At 35.3% G+C, this 11,844-nt stretch overlaps 1 pseudogene; it reads left to right on the top strand.

Annotated features, from left to right (window-relative positions):
* Positions 1–9,115: 9,115 nt before the first annotated feature.
* Positions 9,116–11,598, top strand: LOC150034996 (beta-galactosidase 7 pseudogene; annotated as a pseudogene).
* Positions 11,599–11,844: the final 246 nt, after the last annotated feature.

Below are 11,844 nucleotides of genomic sequence, written 5' to 3'. Positions count from 1 at the left end.
TAACACATATACAACATAGCTTTAAAGACGGTAATCATGCTGGATAAAATCAATACATATACATATATAAATAGTTTTTCAACAATATTCATGAGTTCAAATCATAATTCAAACTTGCTTGGAAACCACTTTAGAAAACTAGTAGGCATGAGAATTATTTTCGCAAACATGCTTTCTATAAAACGTTTGCATCAAAACAGTTTAAAAACGTTTTAGTTCGAAAACATTTTAGCCACTCATCTCGAACTCTTAGGAACTTTTCACTCTAGTAGCTCCTCTGGTTCTTTTTGACCCCTAGAATCGAGATTCAAATTTCAACTTAGATTACTTATAGTTCCGAACCTTATTTTGAAATAATTCCTTCTACAAACTTATTCTAAAATGTCTTAGGAATCTTACCCTAAACGTTAAGCTCATAATTCCATGTGGTTTGGCCGAAATCACAAAATTTTCAAGACTGACCCAAACTTATCCGACAGTCTGACCCTTCTGCCTTCTTCTCAACCTCCAGCCTAGTTTCTTTGAGCCTTTGCCTCCAGCAACCCTACTCTGAAAACTAGATTTCCAGAGCTTTCAGGTGGTTTTGGAATCACTCCAAATGCACGAGTATATTGGAAGATCTCATCGTCCAAATTTGACACATACCTCTAAACCCTCACTGCCCTCTACTTTCTCTATGAAATTTATGATTTTTGTGTAATTTGAAAATGAAATCCCAACTCCCTATTTATAGTCGTTCAAATTGCTCGTGGGATTGACAGCATCTACTTGGCTACATGGCCAAATGTTTAATCCTCCCTTTATCAACGTAAGCTGACTTCATCTTGGTTGAATGTGTTCTTCCCAAACGCATTCAACACAATTTCTTAGGGTTTAAGAATTTCTCTTAATCGGACACCTAGATTTTAATTGACATTTTCCCTTACATCTTCAAGCTTTGTTTGTATTCAAATTAGGGTTTTTACATGCATAATCCACCCAAACGCGTCCAAATACATTGCCTAGAAGCTTGCTCAGTCGTTCAATGCATAGGCGAGGCGTGGGTGTGACGTTCGAATTGGACAAAGCAAGGCTAGCATAGGCGCTCTCGCTCTTTTCGCTCTCGGTAGTGTCGCTCTCTCCACTTTCGGCAGTGTCGCTCTTTCCCACTTTCTCGCTAGTCTCGCTCTCTCTAGCAATCTCGCTGGTCTTGCTGTCTCCAATCTCGCTCTCTCCAGCTTTAACTTTTCTCTCCACTCTCGCTCTCTCCAGCTTTCTCGCTGGTCTCGCTCTCTGCCATCTTCTATCCAATCTCGCTCTCTCCCATTTCCTCGCCAGTCTCGCTAGTCTTGATCTCAATGATCTCGCTCTCAACGATCTCGCTCTTAGCTATTGCGAACATTGTTCTCCATACACGTTTGCTCACCACTTTGTGATACTTTTACACGGATCTTCTAGGATAATTCCAAAATAATATTTTCTATATTTTTCCTTAATTCCTTACTCCGTACTTCACCTAATTTTTCATACTTTGCCGTATTCTTCCCCGAATTTTCCAAACTTAATCTTCATATTATTCCACATTAATTCCACATACTTAATTTCTATATTTATTCCCACTTAATAATTTTCCCCAACTTTTCCAATATTATTTTCTCCTTTCAAATCTCCATTCCTTCTTTCACCAATTACACTAACTGTTTTCAACAACCTATTTATTATACAAATTTCATTGCAATTTTACCAATTAAAGCTCAACTTAAATTATTCATGGAAAATCTACTTAACACTTAGAAATTTCCTTCCCCTTAACTTAGGATTTAACTTTCACTTAGTTAATTCCTTTTATCACTTGCTTAAGTAAGGAAAATAGAAATCCGGGTTTCACAACTTACGAGAAACATCTTTCTCCTATCCCTAAATCGGGTAGGTGTGAATTCCGTTTTGCACCCTATGTCCCCAGCTATCTACCCGATCTTACCCCTGAAATTGGAGGCTTATTGAGCCGGGTCGTTGAGCCAACCTTCACCTATTAAAATCTAAGGATAATCCCAATTAAACAGGAGTTCATAGTTAGCTTAGGATTAAGATCGACTTACCTAGGTCATCTAAGTGTAATAGTCAGTCTTATATAGTAAACAACGTTATAAAGTAAGAGTGACTTATTTCTTGATCTGGTCTCCTGCAAACTGATTGCATAGGACACCCCCGTTCCTCATGTCAGTACATGAATGAATCTGGATCACTTCATTTGTGGTATCTTTACAATAACTTCTAACAACTACAGAGTAGGCCGCGTCCAATAGTATTACCAGAATAAGGTACCCAACCTTAATCATGTACTATAGACTATTTTAGCTATTTACTCAAACTTGATCCATCTTCATGTCTCTACATAAAGTTCACATATTAATATAATAGCCATGGATCTTAGTTTATTGGATTTAAACTTTTACGTATGCAATTTATAGAATATGTTTATCTTTTTACAAACTACGAGTTTTAGGATATAAAACCCAACAACAATAGAATATGTTTAACTTTATAAATTGCGAGTTTTAGGACATACAACCCAACAATACTCCCACTTGGACTAAAACTCCAGTGGATAAATATATACAAATATATACATTGTTGAATATAGTGAAATAACAAAAACAAAAGTATAAATACAATAAACTAGGGCATCAGAGACCTATTATTTCTCCCATTTGCTCTAATAGAAAGTATCTCGTAGTCCTAGTCCCACTAGGTGACCCTCAAACACTTTAGCCGAGATGGTCTTTGTAAATGGATCAGCTAAGTTGTCTTGTGAGGCTATCTGCGTGACAACTATGTCTCTTTTATGTACAATATCCCTGATGAGATGGTAGTTCCGCTCGATGTGCTTTCCACGTTTATGGCTTCAATGTTCTTTTGAGTTTACAACTCCTCCACTATTATCACCATATAGGGTGACTGACAAGTGCATATTTGGAATCACTTCCAAATAAGTTAGGAACTTTTTGAGTCATACTGCTTCTTTTTCTACTTCACTTGCAGCTACATACTCAGCTTCCAATGTGGGGTCAGCAATACAACTTTGCTTGATACTCCTCACTACTGCTCCCCCATTTAGAATGAATACTAACCTTGAAGTTGATTTCCTTGAATCAATCACTACAAGAAATAATAGATACGATAGCACTTTTTTTAGTTATATTTATATAACTAAAATAATATGCTATCTTTATCTTATAATAGCACTTTTTTAACGCTATAATAAAATATTTATAGCTTTAATCTTATGCTATTGTAAAGTATTTTGGTCTTTTCTAATAGCCATAATTACAATAATAATCTTTTGATGGCACTTTTTTTTCACTATATAAATTTTGTTATAGCTTTGTTCATGACTATAAAAGGCTCAACTTTTTTTTTTTTCTCAACAAGAATAATTTGTATATGATTTTTTATATTTGTGTTAAAAATAAACTCATGACTCGAGTTCAGCCCACACATATTAAATATTTCATAACATATTAAATACCATGACTTTCATTCATAATTGAAAATTTATAAATATATTAACATTGAAAAAAAATGTAATCATTTTTTAGAACAAAGTATACAAATGATACAAAATAAAGTAATGTATCTTTCATGTTTATTTTTGCAAGTAAATAAAATATTTTGGAAGCATTCTTTGTTCAATTGTAATTCCTAAGATTCTCTTAATCTTCCAATGGATGGACAGTTCTTTTGAAGGTTGATTTGTACTTTTTGATGGATACCTATTAAACAAAAAAACATAGACACATCTTAAATAAACAAACATAACAAAAGAAACCTAATAAATAGCCCAAGTCATTTAGAAATCCACTGGCACCAAACCAAAATAACAAATTACATAGTTGAACATCTCAAACTTATAAACCCAACACATCATTTTTAAAATCCAAAACCAAAGCAAACATTGATAAAAAGATAATAATAATAACCTTCGGTATCCTCCATTAGTCGGAACCATGTGATTCCTATGTTGAATCTGTTGGTTAGCTTTAAGCGGCCCTTTGCTAGTTGTTTAACGATGGCTATCCCTACGGAGAGTTGTAACATAGGATTCGGAACAACCCAGGCTTCAGAAAAATGAATAGGGTCTTATAGTTCTATTTCGGTTATTGTCTTCTATTTCGGAGGCATACTCATATCGTTTTGTTAAATTTGAAAAATGGCAGGTCTACACTTACAGAATTATTAAGTATTAATAATGTCTGACCAAAAATGGTACCTAAATGACTATCGGAATATGAGTTATTCTGGAGGTAGTATTTAGTGAAGAATGTCTTGATGTAGTATCGTAGCAAAAGTATAATCTTGTGTACATTATTAAAATTGCTAAAACTTGATTGGATTTATAATTTCAGAATGACGAGTTCAATAATACAAGTGTTGGCATTGGATAAACTGGTCGGGGATAATTATGTGAATTGGAATTCAAACTTGAACACAATACTTCTGATAGACAATTTGCGATTTTTCATAACTGAGGATTGTCCTCCCATTTTTAGCTCTAACACAAATCAAAATGTTCGAGATGTATATGACAGATGGGTCAAAGCTAATGATAAAGCCTGTGCATATATCCTCGCCAGCTTATCTGATGTTTTGGTAAAGAAACATGAGGATATGAGTACTTCCAAAGAAATTATGGAATCTCTGCAAGGGATGTTTGGACAATTGTCCTTCACCCTAAGGCATGATGCCATTAAGTACATTTACAACAGTCGCTTCAAAGTGGGGACCAATTGAATACAACTTGACTACTCTACTGAATGAGCTACAGGCGAACCAGACAATGTTGAGAACAAAGGGTCTAGAGTCAGAAGTAAATGTTACTACTGTCGAGAAGAGAGGAATGTCCTCCAAGCCTGAAGTTGACCATAATAAAACCCGTCATACATTACAACTCTTGAACAAAAATTCATAGGTAAATCTATGAATGAAACAATTCAAAAAATATTTCCGTCAAATTTCCATTATGTTCCAACCCATCCTCAAAAAACTCGTTTATTCTATGAATTTATTCTTGTTGATACCGACTCAATTGATAGGGGAAGAGTTGATGGTTAAGGCAAAAGGCCTTGAAGGGATGAAAGATCCCAAATTTTGAAATTTATTTGATAACGACAATGCTTGAGGAGTTTTTCCTTTTCGATCCTCCATTATCGTTGATGATTCGCCTTTGATAAATTGATACGCTTGAGAATACAATGCTTTGGTTTGAGGAACTGTTGATCGTTGCTGTTGTTCTTGATCTTGATCATACTTTTCTTCTTTCTTGCAAGTGGACTTCATTTGCTCTTTTCTCTCTCTCTTTCACTCTCTTCTTTAGTTTTTCCTTGAAGAAATTCTCGACTGAGGTAATCAGGAAGGGAGTTTGTACTTCCTTTTATAGCTTTAATTTTGAAATCAAAACAAGAAAGTATTGCTTGCCATTGGGCAAAAATTTCCTCGTCTTTAAAGAATATGAGTATTCCTGTGAAGAAGGGCAAAAGGAAAGGGAAGAAGAAGCCTACTGGAAAGAAAGGCAAGGATAACGCTGCAGTTAAAGGGAAATGTTTCCACTACAACGAAGAAGGGCACTGGAAGAGACACTGCCCTCAGTATGTTGCCGAGAAGAGAGTAGAGAAAGGTAACCAGGCTAACTTGACCTTGGGACCATTTGCTCAGCTCATCTAGTGGGAGAAGTTGCAACTTGATTTTACTTCATTTTAATCTTGTACAAAACAAATTGTATATATTTTTGGGATAAATGAAATGTTCATTTTAAAAAATTATGTTTGTTTTAGCAACCTCTGTGATGAACCAAATTGTTCAAAACCATCTGTAAATATTCAGATATTTTAATGGCTAGATCAAAGTATAGAAAGTTTAAAGATTTCTAGATCTGACTGTTAATAAAGAGTTGTTGAGACAAGTCAGATGTGTCTTGCTTAAAGAGTTGAGAGTACCTCATTGTAGTGGGAGGAAAGTGTGCTTCCTAGCCATTATTGAGAATAAGATTCTATCCCCATATAATTTTATCTAAAGCCTATTGTATACTAACATGTTTACACGGATTCTCTCGGCTAAAGTGTTTGAGAATCACCTAGTAGGACTAGGAATACAAGATAACCTAGTGCAAGTGGGAGAAATATCGGGTATAGAGATACCGAATGGTAAAGATGGGTATGAGATGCCCTAATTTATTGTATTTCACCATAAAACTTAGAAACTCAGTCTTATATATCGGATATATAAGTTACCACTTGAGGTTTAGTCCAAGTGGAAGTTTGTTGGGTTTTATGTCCTAAAACTCGTGGTATGTAAACAATGAAACTTATTCTGAAAAAATTCAATAAAGGTGTTATTGAATAGTTCTATTGCTAGAATAGAAATTCAATAAACCTAAAAGTCCCTTGACTATTGGATTAGTACTTGAACTTTATGTGGAGACATAAAAGTGGATCAGGTTCGAGTAAATTATCAAAATGATCTATAGTATATGGATAAGATTGGGTACCTTATTCTGGTAACACTATTGGATGCAGCCCGCTCTGCAGTTGTTACAAGGAGTTCTAAAGTGCTACAAACGAAGTGATCCTAATTCGTTCACGTTGGACATGAGGAATGGGGGTGTCCTTGTGCAAAAGGGTTTGTACAAGATCGGACCACGAAATGAGTCACTCTTACTTTATAACGTTGTTTACTGTTTAAGACTTACTATTTCAAAGCGATGACCTAGGTAACTTAACCTTAATCTTAGGCTAACTATGAACTCTTGTTTATTTGGGATTACCCTTAGATTTGTATAGGTGAGGGTTGGCTCAACAGCGCTAGCTCAATAAGACACTCATTGCAGGGGTAAGAACGGATAGATAGATGGGGACATAGGATGCAAGAGGGAATTCACTCCTACCCGCTGTAGGGATAGTAGAGAGGTTGTTCCCTTAAGTATAGATTTTAGTTTTTGAACAAGGGATCCCACCCTCTCATTTGGCATGAGAGGGACTCGGTTTTGTTGATCGGATCACAAAACAATTGTTCATTAGGGGATCAGTGGGGACTTAAGGAACAAGAGGTAATTTTGGGGGTAAAACAGAGATTTGATCCAGCTGTTATTACGAACAGCCTGTGAAGGGTTGACTTACTAATCAAGGTTACATTGAGTTGACATAATATATTTATAGTGAGGGGAGTTCAACTATGAGCTTTAGTAGAGTGACCCATTAGTTAACGAATAGAGGTTATATCAATCTTACGAGTTTAGTACATTAATCTCGGATCGTTGGAGCCCATGATATGTAGGTCCATGAGGTCTCCATACTAGCTTGGAAATAGATTAGCTTTAGAGTAGCGTGATAAGTTAATTTGAAATGTTCAAATTAGAATCAAACGGAATTGGAGAAAATATATTTAAATATGATTTAAATATATAAAGATGAATTTATTGTGTAAAATTAATTTTATATTGGATATTAAATTAATTAGAATTATTTAAATTCTTTAAATAATTATTTATTAATTTTATTAGAAAATTAATTTGTAAAATTAATAAATTTTGATTTTAAAATCAATTTTAGATTTTGGAAATAGAAAATTACACAAAAATGAAAAATGGTTTTTCATCTTCATCTTCAACTTGCTCTCTAGGAACCCACCACTTTCAAGCTTCAATAACTCCAAGCATGAGCTGCATCCCATGAAGCAAAACTCTTTGCATGATAGTCTGTAATATGTTGAAGAGATTGGAGAAAAGTTGAAGTGATTAAACCGAATGGATTTTTTTGAAAAATTCAGATGAAGAATGTGTTCTTCATTTTTGGTTGTTGGAGCGAGCTTTCTTCAAATTCCATTTTATTTAAGATTATTTTGAGTCTCACAACTCAATCTAGAGCACCAGGAGAATAGTAGGGAAGATCTTGTGGTGGTCTACACAAAGATTTGGAGGATTTTGCAGCTAGAAATAGAGATTTCAATGGTTCTTTAAATGTACGTTGTTGAAACCCATTAACTCTGTTTAAGCATGTTTCTTTTATGCCAAAATTAATGAATTAGAGTGCTTATGGATAATATTCTCTTCCGCTATGTGCTGGTGCCGATCCAACAACCGAATGTGCACATGTCCACATTATCCCGTTAGACGTGCTATAGGAAAGCTAACAATGTCTCCGAGTACAATCTCGGTTTTAAATGCGAGTCACAACAAGCAAAATATCATGAGTTAAATCAACCAATAAAATCTAGAAAACGCACTTCCCCACCATGCCAATTTTCAAACATTACACATATATATCATAACATATATATATAGAATTCAACATAACAAAATAATAAAACCACTCACAGTCCTCCTGTTTATCCTTCAAGAATTTTCCAAGCATAACTCCTGGCCCAGTCTCCTTGAATTTCACTTCTTTTCCAGAAATTCCAAATTAGTAAAAAAAAAATCCTCCAGTAATTCCTTTTTAATCCAGGACTAACTTAAAAATAAAATAAGGAAGAAAATGTATACTTCCTTAGAAAATGAGGACAACAAAAAATTGAACCTAGAGTTGAGAGACTAAAATCATATGGAACCTATTTTGTTTACCATGTACTATTTTATTATATGACCCCAATGCACAAAATGAAAAATCAAAAAATAAAAAATTTGAAGAAAGATACTCAAATTCATGAGCTTCACACTAATGAGACAACACTCAAACTCAACTTTCACTATAATTGAATTTATTAGCCATACTTTATTACTCATGTGAAGTTGATGTCTTTAAAATTAAAACCAAAGATGAAAAATGAATACGCAAATCCTTATTGGGAAAACAGACTTTTGGTGTAATATTTTTAATTGGGTGATAGGTTATTTCAGGATAAGGTCGAACAATATTTTTGAAATTCTTTTCTAAAAAGAGTATTTTCCAAATTTCACTAAAGTAACTCATACCGATAAAGTTTGGCCAGCTAAATTCACTTACATTATTCCTATATTTAGAATTCATCAACAAATAGAGTACAAAGATTGATGGAAAGACCTATCACATATTTACGTAGATTCCTTGTATATAAACACATTGATTCCAACATAAACGAAACGCCTAAAGTTGTAAAATCAAAGATGGTTAACCTTCAATGGCTTGTTCTTCCCCTCCTTGCAACTTTATCTTGCTTTTCTTTTTGTAAAGGAGACAGTGTCTCCTATGATTCAAATGCCATAATTATCAATGGTGAACGGCGTGTTATCTTCTCAGGATCAATTCATTATCCACGCAGCACCGAAGCAATGTGACCTGATCTTATTCAAAAAGCTAAAGATGGTGGACTTGATGCAATCGAGACGTACATTTTTTGGGATCGCCACGAACCTCGACGACGAAAATATGATTTCTCTGGACATCTAAACTTTATCAAATTCTTCCAACTCGTTCAAGAGGCTGGGCTATATGTTGTGATGAGGATTGGTCCTTACGTGTGTGCCGAGTGGAACTATGGAGGCTTTCCACCGTGGTTGCATAATATGCCGGGAATCCAACTTCGAACTGACAATCAAGTCTACAAGAATGAAATGCAAACTTTCACAACAAAGATAGTGAATACGCCAAACAAGCCAACCTCTTTGCATCACAAGGAGGGCCAATAATCTTAGCTCAAATCGAGAACGAGTATGGAAACGTGATGACCCCATATGGAAGCGCAGGAAAAACATATATCAACTGGTGTGCTCAAATGGCTGAATCTCTCAATATTGGTGTTCCATGGATCATGTGCCAACAAAGTGATGCCCCACAACCTATCATCAATACATGCTATGGATTCTATTGTGATAACTATAGTCCTAACAATCCTAGGAGCCCAAAAATGTTTACTGAAAATTGGGTGGGATGGTTCAAAAAATGGGGCGATAAAGACCCTTATAGAAGTGCAGAAGATGTAGCTTTTTCTGTGGCAAGATTTTTTCAATCTGGTGGTGTGTTTAACAACTATTACATGTATCATGGGGGCACAAACTTTGGAAGAACATCGGGAGGTCCATTCATTACTACGTCGTATGATTACAACGCCCCACTTGATGAATATGGAAACGTGAATCAACCCAAATGGGGACATCTCAAACAACTCCACGAATCCATCAAAATGGGAGAGAAGATTCTCACCAACGGCACCCGTTCAGACCAAAAATTTGGTAGCTTTGTTACTTTAACGAAATTCTCCAACCCCACAGTAGGGGAGTGGTTTTGTTTTTTGAGCAACACTGATGCCAGCAATGATGCTACCATAGATTTGCAGGCAGATGGAAAGTACTTTGTACCAGCTTGGTCTGTGAGCATTCTTAACGGTTGCAACAAAGAGCTTTTCAACACTGCAAAGATCAATTCCCAAACATCTATGTTTGTGAAGGTGCAGAATGAGAAGGAAAATACACAACTGACATGGGTTTGGGCTCCGGAGCCCATGAGAGATACTCTACAAGGAAAAGGTACATTTAATGCAAACTTTCTTTTGGAACAAAAAGGAACCACGGTTGATTTTAATGACTACTTGTGGTATATGACAAATGTTGAAACTAATTCAACATCTTCACTTCAAAATGTAACTCTACAAGTGAATACAAAAGGTCATGTGCTTCATGCCTTTGTTAATAGACGGTACATTGGATCGCAATGGGGAAGCAATGGCCAGAGTTTTGTATTTGAGAAACCCATTCTATTAAAAGTCGGAACCAACACCATAACCCTTTTGAGTGCAATAGTAGGATTGAAAAATTATGATGCATTTTATGACACGGTGCCAACTGGAATTGATGGAGGTCCCATTTATCTTATTGGAGATGGAAATGTCACAACTGATTTGTCATCAAATTTATGGTCTTATAAGGTTGGATTAAATGGAGAAATGAAGCAACTTTACAACCCAATGTTCTCACAGAGAACAAAATGGAGCACATTAAATAAAAAATCTATTGGCAGGAGAATGACATGGTACAAAACAAGCTTTAAGACACCTTCAGGAATTGACCCTGTAGCATTGGACATGCAGGGAATGGGAAAAGGTCAGGCTTGGGTAAATGGACAAAGCATAGGTCGATTTTGGCCTTCTTTCATTGTTGGCAATGATAGTTGCAGCGCAACCTGTGATTATAGAGGCGCATATGACCCTAGCAAGTGCGTTGGAAATTGTGGGAATCCTTCCCAAAGATGGTATCATGTTCCAAGATCGTTTCTATCGGATGACACCAACACGTTGGTTTTGTTTGAAGAAATTGGTGGAAATCCTCAACAAGTCATAGTTCAGACCATCACTATAGGAACAATATGTGGAAATGCTAATGAAGGAAGTACGTTAGAGTTGTCTTGTCAGGGAGGGCATATCATCTCTGACATCCAATTTGCTAGCTATGGAAATCCAGAGGGAAAATGTGGTTCATTCAAAAAAGGATCATGGGATGTTTCAAATAGTGCTCTTTTGGTAGAAAAAACTTGCATTGGTATGGAAAATTGTTCAATTGATGTATCTGCAAAGTCGTTTGGATTGGGCAATGCTACTAATTTACCTGCAAGATTAGCAGTTCAAGCCCTATGCTCAAAGAATCGAGTAATGTAATATATATATATATATATTATCATTCGAGCTAACAAATTGATTTTCTTTCCTTTTTGTGGTATGATTTATTAATCACAAACCTGAGAGAAATTAGAAACGTCAAAACAAGTTTTTCTTCTTAAAATTTTAAAAAGAAATGATAAAATATTATGAAGCTTCGTCTAAATAATCTAAACAACAAATAATCTGTTAGTAGAAATTATCTAACACCCAATAATAATCTAAACATGCTATTAGTATTAGCTT

Source organism: Benincasa hispida, chromosome 7 (assembly GCF_027475165.1).
Source record: "Benincasa hispida cultivar pf3 chromosome 7, pf3_genome.v1.1, whole genome shotgun sequence".
Lineage (NCBI taxonomy): Eukaryota > Viridiplantae > Streptophyta > Magnoliopsida > Cucurbitales > Cucurbitaceae > Benincasa > Benincasa hispida.
This window is presented reverse-complemented; position numbering and strand designations above follow the sequence as displayed.